The sequence below is a fragment of the Xenopus tropicalis genome, chromosome 3, assembly GCF_000004195.4.
Source record: "Xenopus tropicalis strain Nigerian chromosome 3, UCB_Xtro_10.0, whole genome shotgun sequence".
In the NCBI taxonomy this organism is placed as follows: domain Eukaryota; kingdom Metazoa; phylum Chordata; class Amphibia; order Anura; family Pipidae; genus Xenopus; species Xenopus tropicalis.
Window position 1 is genome coordinate 85770474 of NC_030679.2, and position 14665 is coordinate 85785138.

At 36.5% G+C, this 14665-nt stretch overlaps 1 protein-coding gene across 2 annotated transcripts in view; it reads right to left on the reverse strand.

Annotated features, from left to right (window-relative positions):
• plxna4 (plexin A4) overlaps positions 1–14665 on the reverse strand; it is a 423718-nt gene that overhangs the window by 349344 nt on the left and 59709 nt on the right. The window lies entirely within an intron of this gene.

Genomic DNA, 14665 nt, shown 5'->3' on the forward strand with positions numbered 1-14665 from the left:
TTCATGCAATTATGAATGCAGGCTTACACAGGCAGAACTTACTTTGATAAAAAATGATGTCATAGTTAAACTGATGTTAGGAAAAATAGGAGCAGACTGCTAGAGTAGAGTTTCTATGGGTACCAACAATGCCATTTTTTGTATTGGTTACTAGACTGGAGGGCATGTATAGTAATCTGAGCTGAGAAGAACTGAGCATGCTCAGTTGCCAACAGCCAAAGTAAATATCTCATTAAGGGGATACTGCAACCTTACTATAAATAAACCTTTAAATACCTGCCACTAAAAGGTTTTCAAAGAGGCTGTAAACTGATTAGATTTTTGTGTGTGTGTGGGGGGAGGGGTTCACATGCCCCTGTAGTTCCATGCTGGTCACTGGTTACCACAGTTTTTCATTGTGCTCAATCATCTCACAATCCACACAGAGTTTCATCCACCAAACATAATTAATCACATAACATATAATTGTCAGCAATTTACCAAATGGCCTTAAAAATATGATATCTTTAGACAAATAGCACACATTTTGGTATGTACAATCTGTATTATAAACACAATGTAGGCTGTTTTTAAGTATGGACTGAAAGTTACTCTGCCATTTAAAATGTTATTCTTGAACCAACAAATGTATTTTTTTAGCTGTAATATTGGTGTGTAGGCGCCATCTCAGTGCATTGTACCTGAGTCTGAGCTTTCAGAAAGAGCCAGCGCTACACATTAGAACTGCTTTCAGGTAACCTATTGTTTCTCCTACTCCCATGTAACTGGAGGAGTCCTAAATTGGACTTGGATTTCTTACTATTGAGTGCTATTCTGATATCTACTGGGAGCTGCTATCTTGCTCCCTTCCCATTGTTCTGCTGATTGGCTGCTGGGAGGAGGGCGACTTGCAACTCAGCAGTTAAGTGTGATTGAAGTTTATCAGAGCACACGTCACATTGCTGTGGCACCCTGGGAAATGAAGAATATGGCTAGCCCCATTTGAAATTTTAAAGTTAAATAAAAAAACCTGTCTGTGGTTTTAAAAATGGATTTCAATGCAGGATTCTGCTGAAAAAGCTCTATTACCTGATGTGTTTTGAAAAGAACAGGTTTTCCCATGACAGTATTTCTTTAAGATATAGTGATCCAAATTATAGAAACACGTTATTTGTAAATACCCAGTTCCCAAGCATTTTTGATAATATATCCAGGGGGATGTATACCTTGGTTAGGGATGCACCGAACCCTTGATTGGATCCGGCCAAATCCCAAACCAAATCTAAATCCTAATTAGCATATGCTAATCAGGATCAGAAAGGGGTAATTTTCGCCGCGCACTGCAAACATTTTCCCCCTAACATTTAACCCTTCTGGATTCCAATTAGCATATGCTAATTTATGCTAATTCAGATTCGGTTCGGCGTAGAGCAAGGATTCGGCCAAAACCGAATACTTTTGAAAAAAGGCTGGATTCGGTCCGAATCCTGAACTGAATCCGGGATTCGGTGCATCCCTAATCTTGGTGTAATCTTGGTTTATGTTACATACCTGAACAAAAGGTAAATACACATGCACAGTAATCAGGTCACCCCACTTGTATTAATATATATTTATACTATAAGCATACATCTATGTGTGTGTGTGCTTTTTTAGGACATATAAGGCAATTCAGAAATAAATGTGTGTACATGTGAAAATAAAATCCTGAAGGATTGCTATTTTATGAAGCTATCTAGCAAAATAAGATGCAGAAAAGATAGACATCTTCATTACAGCAGCTCTTGGCTGAGTTATGTATAGTCATTTATATGTGCAGTAGAAATACCATCTAAATGTATACATAAAACAACTGCATCATGAATTTCCCATCTGCTACAAACATTACCAATAAAAATTCAAAGTTTCTTTCAGAAGAAAATGGAGGCTCCCAACCAACCAAAGGGGAACACATACAGTGCAGTGGTTCAATTAGTAAAGGCCCCAAACACTGAAGCTCATTAAACAGAAGCAAACTGAGCTCTACTAACATCCTACAAACCAGCAGAATCAGGTACAATTAGGCAGCTGGTGCTGATTAAATCATGGGCATAAAATGCAACATAATACTGTTGAATAGCCTCTATAGCCAGAGTTCTCTGGCACAGGGAATAGACTTGGCAGCAGTAACTAGGAATAACTCATTTCTGTGCACCCTAGAAATAATATGTAGATATCACACAAGTACACTGAGAATATAACCAAGCTTATCATGTCACATACTGTATATATTTGATCATTTGCATTTACAATGCTCTTTCAGTGCCTAGTCATAAGCAAACCAGCTGAAAAATTTGCCAAATGTGGCTACCGCATGTCTTCCTTGACATGCGTGACTATCGCCACTTTTTCCTCACTGCAAATTTTTGGCGCAGCAAATTTTTTAAGACAGTTTCACAAAACAATTTGCCAATGGAAAGATGCTGAATTTTCTAGCACATCTATGCCTGGCCAAAAAAAATGCTCTAAAAAATGCTCACTATCAATGACCCAAGTTAAATGGGCTTATTTAAAAAAAAATAGGGCAAAAAGGCAAAGAGTACAAAGAGTAAGCGTCTCTTTGCATGCACTTTTGCTGCTTCTTCTTCTTCTTTCTTTCAAACAGGCAACCATTATAGGGTCCTGCACAGGTCCAGTTTTTCAAACCTGGACACAAAAGGAGACCAACACCCACACCTGTAACCTGCATTTTTCCCCTTTAGGACCCACAACCCCACCCAATGCAAAGCTGCCTTACTCACTGACTGCCAGGAGTAAACTTTGCTTATATTGGTACCTGCACCCACACCCTTATCTGCAAGTCCTACCTGCAAGCCACAGGTTACCTGTTTTCTGCAGGTAACCCACAGCTACCTTTGGATACCCGACCCAACGCAGGACACACCAGAATATGCTACTTGTGGTTGCTATAGGTGTAACAAGTCCTATATCAAACTTAGCACATTTTATTACAGTACCCCCTGTATTCTCCAGAAAGGTAGCCTTTAATACTAGTTCCTTATGAGGCTTACTCTAAGGGGCAGATTTAACAAAGTTTGAGATTAGACCACTACAGAAAAACTCACCCATGTTCTATTCATTCCTCTGCGATTGTCAATGCATTTATCAATAGTTGAAAGTTAGAGTTTACCGTTTGATAAATACACACTAAAAAATCCATAGGAATGAATAGAATGTGTGTAAATTATTCTGCAGTGAGCTCTAATCTTGCATTTTGATATATCTGCCGCTAAGGGTTAAGGTTTTTGGATTATTGTCTTACACTTTTAGCTAAGAGTCACAGGTTCAAAGCAACATGTTACACTTCTATATTTTGTTAAGGAGAGAAGATCCAAAATAATACTTTGCATTTTCATTGCTCTTCGTGGGGGTTCCGAGCTTCTAGAATGCAATAGCCCTAAATGTACATAAAGCATCACACACAATATAAGTATAAGGCAATCTTAAATATGATATGTCCTTTTATAAATTCATGGTATAATGTGTTAACATGCATTGAGAACAAGTACTTAAAGAGTGAATCTTATTTATAAAGGATGCACGTGCTGGTGTGCAGTTTTAAAAACTGGGACAATACCAGAGATGAATAATGAAAACAACAGGTTTTGGAAATCAGGGAAATTCAGCAACAGACATTGTTTAGAATGCATGCTCTGCCTTTTTATTCTGGTCCCCTATATGTAATCATTCCCTGCAATGCGCTTCCCCCACCCACAAACACACATACATTTAAAAATAAACTGTACTTCAGCTCTGCCTTATGGGACGTGGATCTATCACAGCACTTTTAAGCAGAGACAGGCCACTCCCAATGAAACTAAGAACAAAGCTGAATTTACAGTCTGGATTGTGCTGCGAAGGTGTTAGGGATGAAGTGCATTTTGTCTTTCGGGATTCTGCTGTCATTTGATTTCAGGAAGTAAATAAATCAAAAGGCTGGAGGAAAGCTTGTGGGATGGCAGACTTCGAGGGCAGAATACTAACAATGCTTCTGCTGAAGACACAACCCAAAATATTAATGTTGTTCTGTACAAAGTTGCATTGCAATCCAGCTCACTTTGCAGTCTCAGGCACCTTTGATAAATGTCTTACACTTTACTGGTTCAACTCCTGCCAAGGGAAGCCTTAAGTCAGCTATACAGGATGAGCAACAGGAAAGCAGTAATGTACATCAAGCAAATTAGAACTTCTGATATGGAACAACTTAGAACAGAGTCTCATTTAGAGTGTCATTTAGAATAACACACAGTCTTTGCAAAGAAAAAGTTGGAAAGAAAAGTTGATAACTGAATGTTAAAATAAAATTCATCACATGAAATATCAGACAAAAAAATATGTTTTTATTGACTTTAAGGAGCAATTGGATATATTGCTTTTTGAACTAATGCAAAGCATGCAAAACCCCCTCACTGACATTATGGGCTATGGCACACACTTGTTGTGGAAAACAAATTGTTGCAAAATGTTTTTTCCCCACTTTTGTTCAAATTGCCACTTTTGGCTATAAAACCATAAATAAATAAAACTATTGATCATATTTTGTTCTATCTGTACAAAAGGTTTCTTTCTGGTAAAGTAGTAATTAGTCTGTATGGGATAGATATAAATGTTGCTATGCAAATAATTTGCTTAGGCAATGCTGCTATTTGTCTGACCTTATTCTGCCATTGCTTAAGTCCATTAGAGACAAAGGTTTTGAAATAATTGTGTTTGAGGTTAAAGGAAAGTTAATTTTAATGAATACCCTATTCATACCCTGTCTAACACAGCAAAAATGGCCAGAAGTGATGCTGCATATCACTGACATATATAATTAATATTAGCATCATCCTCTCCAACTAATTGCAGCAGCTTTACCTGAATGCACAACAAATTCCACTGTATTCTTCTAAAACCGCGTAGCCAGAATACTAGGCAGAGTAAAAATGTTTTCCAAGGAACAATAACAAATAAAAGTCAACAAGATGCATAAATAATTTCTTACGTTTGCTGACCTCGTTTTTAAATAATCTCTAGTAGAAATACAATCATCTGGATACAGAGAAAAAACTATTTCATGTAGGATAATGCAAACAGATTGTCCTTGTACTTATATACTTATATAACTATACATAATGTATCCGCTTAAACACATAAGCCTTAGGAAATACAAATTATATAAGAAATATTTAAAAAATATAAATAAACTGGTTAAGAGTTGTTTGTTTACATTTTATGTGAACAGATTCCATAGTGGCATTGTTCATTCCTCCCTAAAGAAAAGACAGGACTTTGCCCAAGTAAATAAGAAGTGTAACTGCAAATGGCAAAACAATTAAAGCTATATTTTAATTCAAATCACATTCAAGCAAAGTATCAATCCCCCCCACAAATGACATGCAGCTTGAAGTGCTCTCCAACCTGCACATCAGTCTATTGGAAGATACCAGTTTATCATAGAATGGCCCATGTTTAAAATATATCAAAATCTTGACAGATCCCACGTAAAACAAAGTACCCAACTACAATGTATTTTTGGGGGGCTTTCGCCTTGTAGATCATTTTGGGGTTGTGTCTTTAATTTTATTCATTATAACTGTTATAGTCACACAAATTCTATTTTATTTTGCAGCTCCCTTTGCTGTGTATTATGAAAGCTGTAAGTATTATGAAGGTTGTACGCATATTGCCAGCATTCTGCAAACAATAATCTACATGCATTGTGTCTTGATGATTCTTGCCATAAATCAAATGCAGACATTCTGTTTAAGAGAAAATGACTGAAGTGCTTTATTATCCAGCTCCTTAATGCCCCTGAAAAATGTACAAATAATAACACTTTCATCTTTCTTTAGCCTCTGATATGGCATATACAAAGCACCTGTCCTCTGTTCTTGTCTGAAAGGCTCTCATTTGATCCATTTCTGACAAAAACATAAAGATGACTGCATTTTTTTGTCTTCATTAGGTTGCACTAGCTTTTTATAAGCAGAGCATTTTCATTCCATGGTTAACCACAAACTGTTTTGCAGTTAACCATGGTAGGAATTCACAGGCGCTAGCAATTCAGCCTACAGTCTTATCACATGGTGCAGTTCAATAACATAATAGTACTAAAGTAACAGTGTAATTATATGGAACAACATAAAGATGCTTTGTTATTAGGCTGGTACTTTGTGCGCTATTCCTGATTTTATACTTTCTAACTTTCTAGTCTCTTGCATTTAAACATTTTGGCAATGCAAAACACATTGTAACACATTGTTTACAAAAGTAAAGTTGGGGCCAGATAAACTCCAATAGGCACAGAAAAAACCCAATGGTTATAATAAGGAACACCTTCCCACCCAACATGTATGGAAAAGACTATTGCACTACTATAAGATTTTATTAAATACATTAGTGTTTCTATGTATTAATCATGTAGCCTACAATCTAATTCCATATTGCATACATGGGCCAGGACTCAATTAACCTATAGAAGAAAACCCACACAAATTTGGGGGGAACCTTTACATTCTATGAAGATAGTGCCATTTATTGCCAAAAACCAGCAATGCTAACCTGTGCACCATGTGCACCGCTGTTTTAACCAATTTATTTATTAAAAACAACAGGAAGAATGTGTTTGAGTGCTCAAAGCAGCCAAACATATTCCTTATCTATAGAGCAGCACAACCACAAATACTCTCCCAGGTTCGTACTCCCTGATTCAAATATCAGGCAGAGAAGAAGGGTTGGGACAATATCTTTCTGAGCAGGAACAATTTGCGAACTGTTAAATCTAAAAAAGTGCCAGTAAAGTTTAATGTTTTAATTAACATGAACAAGTCATGATAAATCAGCTCTGGGCATGTAGCTCTTGGCTGAAACATTCTTACAGGGTAATACAATAAAAAGGTACTCCAGCAAACTAGTCACATCAGCAAATGAGAATATGATTCCTACTGATCTGTTGACTTGAGCTTAAACTTTGCACTCATTGTAAGTATATTGTACAAGTATGGGATTCCCTTATTCAGAAACCAATTATCCAAAATTCTCTGAATTATGGGAAGGTACCTTCCATAGCAAATAATTCCAATTTTTCCTTTTATAATGTAAAAGCAGCTTTTTCTTTAGTCTAAGTTGCAAGAATCCATGTTGGTGGCAAAACAATCATATTGGGTTTATCCAGGAAAACCCCAGGTGCGAAGCATTCTGGATAATAGATGTCGTACATGTATACTATTCCATCATTATCACCCTGCTAAACAATTCCCAGTGCTCACCCAACACAACCCATTCACAAGGGGTTTTTAGGACCTAAAAACAGAATAACTAATGCACAAAATGCCTGACTTGTAGAGATGCCAGCTATCAATGAGAAAATGTTGGCCATACTATATGTGTTAACTTTCTTTTACTGACTTTGCTAGTAAAATACTAACCAGGTAGAAACCCTACCACTAGGCCTTAGGCAGAGGTTATCAAGGAGTGAACATGATCTAAAAAAAAATTGCAGTGCCTCCTATTAGAGGAGCAACTGTATAATCCTCCACCAAAAGGCCTGCCCCCATACTACATAATTAGGGTTCTATAACCATTTTGTATTAATAAGGCATCTTATATTAACCACTTAGAGACAAAGTGGTTTGGCAAATGGAAGCAGAGTGTTACACATCAGAAAAACACTTTTTTTGGGGTGCACACTGGAAATCCTCTAGCACTTCAAATTCCAATGCAAATGTAAAGATATATTAAGCGCCATAGGCAAAGTAAGTAGCTTGAAGGGCCTGAAGCATTGTCTGTAGCACATTATGCACTTTAAATTGTGCATTCACATTCGAAAAATATATGAACAACATATAATGTTATATATACATACATACATATATACATACATACATGCCTCATTAAATTAAGTCCCAGTAGCAATTTTGTCTCTCTGTGAAGAGAAGTTTCTAGGCATACATAGATTGTATAGTTTGTAAGCTCTACAGGGTAGGGACCTCTGCCCTTCTTTGCCTCTTACCACATGCCACTTTATTGTTATAATTATTTATTACAATTCTTGAAACTTTTTATATTGTACAGTGATGCGTATCCTAGTAGCACTATACCAATTGTTATACATACATTAGACAAGTGATGGCAGATGCAGACTCTGCAAGATAAAAAGAGTTCATCATTAGTGATGAGTGAATCTGTCCCTTTCTGCTTCACTGAAAAATGCATTAAACTTTGCCAAACACAGTCAAATCTAAGGGTGTTTTTCAAGTCAACACTATTAATCATTTGATCATTACTTGTTTATATATATATATATATATATATATGCGAATGGAGTCGGACACTAATAGTTGTATAATCATGATTAAGGAATTAGTATAGCTATTTTTAGTTCCATAATTTGGATATCTGTAGAGCTAAAGTAGGACATCTGACAATTACATGGCTAAATAAAAAAATATGGAGTTTGTACCTTAACACAAAGATAACCCATTCTCAGAAAATAGCTATTTCCTTTTAGCATCTTTGCAAGAATGTCATCACTTCCTTAAATGATCATCTTAAGAAATGATTTTGAAAAGAGAAACCAGAAGCGGCTGAGTCATCTGATTATTAAATTAATGTCTCCAAGCTCCAGATTGGAATAATCCGTTTTTTTGGCATTTTTCTATTGTTATATCTGTGACATAAAACACAAGCCCTCAGGGAAATAATTAGAATTAGTGTTGGCTGCACTAATCAAGTTATATGACTTGGTTGACCTCCACTATCAATCAGCTCAGTCATTACATGTCAATCCCTCATTAGCAGGAATAAATGATGTTAAACAAGACCACCCATTATTAAAGTATCTGTACAATGTTTCTGGTATTAGAATGAACAAATGCTGCTGTGTTTTGAATTTTTGATTTCTGTATTCACAAAGCAGGCATTTTATTCTCAATATGATTCATGTTTCCCATTAGTACAGAAAAAAACAAAACAATGGTGCAAACAAGGACATTTGATTAGATTGTAAGCTTCACTGGGGCAGGGACTGGTATATATTATATATAGTGTCTACAAACTGCAGTGAAATACATCTACACTATTTAAATAAATTATAATTAAATTGGAACTGAACAATAAAGCTGGTGGGCCATCACAAGGATACAAATATTCTAAAGACCCTCTTAAATTTCTCCTGTCCAGCAGGTATAATTTGGTCACTTTCTCACATCCATACTAAACTCATATTTTCATAATACATAAACAATATACATGTGCTAGAATATTTTCTGTCTCTGGAGAAATGAGGATCGTAGACTGTCTGTGAATGAATTACAAGTAAAGCAAGGGTCATGTAATCATGAGATAGATGCAGATAATAAAGGCCAATATTTGTAAGGGAAATAAATATTAGAGCAATAAATCTATCCTGAACATAAAACAAGGCACAGGATATGGAGAATACTAAATATAAGATATGCCATTTGGCTTGCATACGAGTTCTGAGCTCCCTTTTGGCCCAAAAAAGCAGATAAAATAGACACATCAAACAATATAAGAATGAGCATTTATGTGTTTCAGCTGTTGCGTGTAAATATGCATCATTTTGTTCAGGTACTTAAATTCTACTGCCCAATGATTTGCCTTACAGGACTAGATAAACAACCCACATTTTTAAATCATGTATAGTAAATACCATCAATCATTTATGAGTGAACAAATGTTCCTCTCTTGTATTTGCATGCATATTTTATTATCTTACCTTAGCAAATCTTTCCCTAAAGTGTTGTCTCTCACATAACATCAAAGGATTAATGGCCCCAGTACCAGTCAAAGAACTGTATTGTCGGGGGAAAATGTTTATATAAAGGAAAAACTAAGCACCTCTAAATATGATGGTGCTTGGCTGTAATCCAATAATGATAATTATATCATTGTCACCGGAAAGTCAATAAAACATTGGCAAGTGGTAAACACTGTACCTTTGCCAGACACAGGGAAGTCTGTACAATATAGTTCTCCCTCTGGCATAGGTACTGTATACGCCCAGCAAAAAGAACAGCTGCAAATACAACCCCAACATTTCCATATAGACGAAACCTGGAAACATTTGAATTGTGTTTGATGGAAGCAACACAACCAAGTTCACTTTTCTGTCCATTATTTAATCTTGAGAGTCAACTTGGTTGTACCTACCATACCTAAGCCATAGATGTGAATCGGTTATAAAGTTAGGCACAGGAGGTGGTCTTAATATCTGCCATTGAGCATCTGTTAAATCCAGTTTCCATTACATTCACTGCAGACAACTTAGCCAATAGTGTGTATCTACCAGCAAGTCCTACATTTTCTGTCACATTTGAATACTGGGAAAAAATGGTGCTTCTCAACTGTGGTTTTAAGTTGCTGTTCAAAGTGCAAAAACACATGCAACATCGCCATATTTTTTTACCCTTAATACATACAACTAACCTTTATAATAGCATGCAATGGAACTTGCAGCAGTTTACCACTATCAAAACCAATTAACACCTGTGTTAGCAAACTGTGTACAAGCTGCAGCACTATGTGGGATTTATAAAGTGCAAGTCAATTCTAAGTGGGTCCAACTTGAAAAGGAAAGCCTGCGCCTGTGTGCCCTCCACTATGCATAGTGTAATACTATATACATCTTATAAAGGTACGGCTGTCTGGTCATGTGCCATAATAGTAACTGCCTCTCAGTGTAACTGACACTCATTAATACTGTCAGTGATTCATCACTTGTTTCTACCTATAGAACAGACCATGTCCTGTTTCATCAACATGGTGAGCCAATGAGTTACAAAGGAAAGAAAGCTACACCACTGTGCATCAATGTATGACATAATCTGTGTAGCAGGTAGAAATAATCATTATGATGTGACAAACAATCGAAATTCTCTTTTGTGTATACAGCGAAGGATGCCACAGTTTAAATCTGTCATGAAAGAGTTATAAAGGGTGAAAAGTGCAGACAGAGTAATTTATTTATTTTTCTGTAGCTGCACACATACAGAAATAAACACAGCAGCCTGACTGTGCCATGTGAATATCTATTTTTAAAGGTCATTCACCTTGAAATTAACTTTTAATATGTTGCAGACAACAGTATCCCAAAACAATTTGTAATTGGCCTTCACCATTTTGCAGTTATTGAATCATTTACAATTTGTTGTGCAGCTTTCAGACATGGTATTTTAACTGCTATCCCATTGCTAGAGATTAATTGGCGTGCCTGAATATAAAGATAAGCAATATAAAATAGTAATACCAAAACTGACGCTTCATAGCCAATCTTTTCTTTGCTACCAGCTTCACTTACATATACTCACAAGGTTTTGTCACAACTGTTTGGAAAGCTGAAGTGATGCATTTTCCTAACGGTGATTTACATTTGCCCCGGTAGGAAAGCATTCAGTGGAGATTAGTTGCCACCACTAGAGGAGATTAATCGCTGGGTGTCTAATCTCCTTGTGTGTCTCTGGAGATCCTCTGTTATTTTACATAAGAAAAAAAAAATTGATGTGTGCAGCCTCTTTGAAGTTTTGGTAGGGTCTTATATAGCAACACCTACAGTACCTACACATCTAACCTATTCGGCAAGAGTATGCCCCGAAGTATGAAAAAACATGGGCTGCTTTATCAATGATGCTCTCATATCATGGCTAATGTATACTGCTAGTAATGAGTGAATCTATCCCATTTCGTTTCGGTAAAAACTTTGCAAAACTGCTGAAAGTTTCACGAGATGCTACCACATGACTTTTTTGATGCAACTGCACCTATATCCTTACTCACTGAATTATTATTGTGATGAATTTTTGCGCCCGTTTCATGAAAAAAATGTGTTAATGGAGAAATGCAGAATTTTGCTGCTAATCCATAACTGCGGAAAAATTTTGCTCATCACTATATACTGCACCTTGGTATAATGTAACCATTGTCAAGTTGTGTAATGTATTGGATTGCTTTAGACTCTGGCTTTTGCATACATTGTACCCAACCCTCCTTTTCCAATCACCTCCCCCCCATCTCTTCCTGCTGGTATGTTTTATATACAAAATTATAAATAAAACTTGTTAAAAATGGGTGCCATTTTAATGCAGACATCTGGCCCATCATCTCCTGACTTTCTTTTCTCCAAATCAGCAGTACAATTGAAAAGACTTTGTGGAAAGAGTCAACAATGGTACAAAAGCATTGAATGTTCAATGTACTATATCATCATTAGGAGTTGGGGTTCTGTGAACATGACAAGTCTAACAAGTCTAACCCCTATTGCCAGGTTGAAGTATTTAGTTGGCTTGGTGACTTTGAAAGTACTTTTTAATCCAGTAATACAAAAATAACTATTTTTATGCACAATCATTTGGCCCAATATTTATACCATATTCATAGCAGTTGTTAATGTTAATGCTGCTCTAAAAAAAAATGTGCTAAAGTAACAATCCACAAACCTATTTTTAAATCCTCCCCCTAACACGCAGGTGTACATATATTTATCATTTTGTGTTTATTAGTTTACCAAAACAGGTATGGGATCCATTATCCAGAAAGACTGCATTTTAATCAAATAATTCAGAGTTTAAAAAATGATTTCCTTTTTCTCTATAATAAAAATAAAACCGTACCATGTACTTGATCCCAACTAAGATATAATTAATTCTTATTCATAGCAGAACGATCCTATGAGGTTTATTTAATGATTTCTTGGTAAACTAAGTATGGCGGTCCAAATTATGTTAATACCCCTTATCTGGAAAACCCCAGGTCCTGAGCATTCTGGATAACAGGTCCCATAACTGTAGTGGCATCCTCTCTGGTAAAACATTTTAAAAGTAAATTTTAGCTCTATGTGCAATAAAGGCATTATGTAATGTATGAAGAAGCAGTTATTGAAGTCATCTTTCTTTCACAAGAAGAATATTTAGAGCTGATTTCAGTGTGCATTGGGGATGCCACTGAGCATCAATGTACACACGTGACTGGTAATTACCACTTAAACCTATCTACAGTATGATGCAAGATAAATTACTTCTGGTCATTTTCAGCTGCAGCTACTGGGAATGTACAATTTAACCTAAAGTCAGATTTGAATAACCTAAGAGCCCCGTTATAATTACAAGAAGTCCCTTTGCTGTCTTCTTAGCTTCAAGTCATATGAAAATACCTACCCATTGTATAAAATCTTAGTGCTTAGAGTATTCCAGGAATCCCATTGGTCTATATCTGACTTGCTTTTGACCCTCACAAGGCTGCTTCATCTTGAAATATAAACATTTTTCCTGGGCTGATATGGATAAAAAGGTATTTACAGCTCAGAGCTCTGGCTGGATTGATAACAGCGAAAACTGGATTTTTTCTGGTTGTAGAACATCTGATAGGGCTAGCGAAGAACTGATACACAGAAGCTGTATTTTATTGGATTTTGAGGACTCATAGGCCCTACTTTATATATGAAGGAAATGAGAGACAATATTTTTAAACTAATATAGCCATTATTATTCAAAACAGAGTTTTTTTTCACATTTTGCTCAGATTCCCTTGTTTATATTTACAGTACATAGTAAATCATTCTTCTGTCAACAATTAGGTGAGTTATAAAATGAATATTTATTTGCCAACTTGTTTTTCAGTCTTTGTCCAGTGGTTTTTCTAGCTCATTAATCATCTATAAATCAAAACCAAAATTCAAAACAAAAGTAAATCTTCTGTACTAAAAAATTATAAGATGAGTTTAATAATAAGAGCAAAATGTGAATTTTTACAGTGCAATAATGCATCATACAAAATTAATTCAACTCAACTGACTTACCTTCTCACTCCAGAGACTGTCAGAAACAGGCTTTAATAGCCCCTTATTTGGGCTATAGCCTGTAGCTGGGGCACAGGCAGTGTGAGCCACAGAATACAGAGGCAATGGGAAAAAGTCACTGATGTAACTACCAGACCTAATCTATAGAAAATCACTCACCCGCACACCCTGGCCTTCCCAAAAGATTTTCCCGGTGCTCAATGTAAAAAGAAGGATTGCCCCCCCCCCCCATCCTCATTCAACACTGTAGTTCCAAAAAATGCACTGGCACAACGTGGCAATTTAAAGCAGGGATACCCCATGTGGTTATTAGTACAAGTATGTTTCCCTGCTTTAAATTGCCACATTGTGCCAGCACATTTGTAGGAACTACCAGACCTAAACCATAAAAGGTTCCTGTGGCTCAACCAAGGGGAACTGGCCAATTATAAACCAGGGAGTTCCTGACATTATCACCAGTCCAGCACATAATAAGTGCAGCAGCCAAGCTCATACACTTCAATATCTGCTCTTCCTTTACCATGCCAATCTGTCGGTCCCTACACTGGCTTCAACTAGCATTCAGGATAGCATTTAAACTACTAAAATTAAAACCTACCTCACCCTATATATCTGAACCAGTAGCACAATTAAAGAGGGGGGCAGCAGGGTGTGTATTTGCACCAGGGCACATTCACCCCACCACAGGGTCCAGGAGCACCAGGGGCAGAATGTAATATTGGCAAGGTGATGGCGGTTGGTGTGCCTTGGCAGGTCTTGCATTATAATTGGGTCCAGTTGTAAATTTTGCACCTGTGCCTGTGGGCTTTTAGTTCTGTTTTGCTATCCACTTTTCTCCAAGTACACATCAAA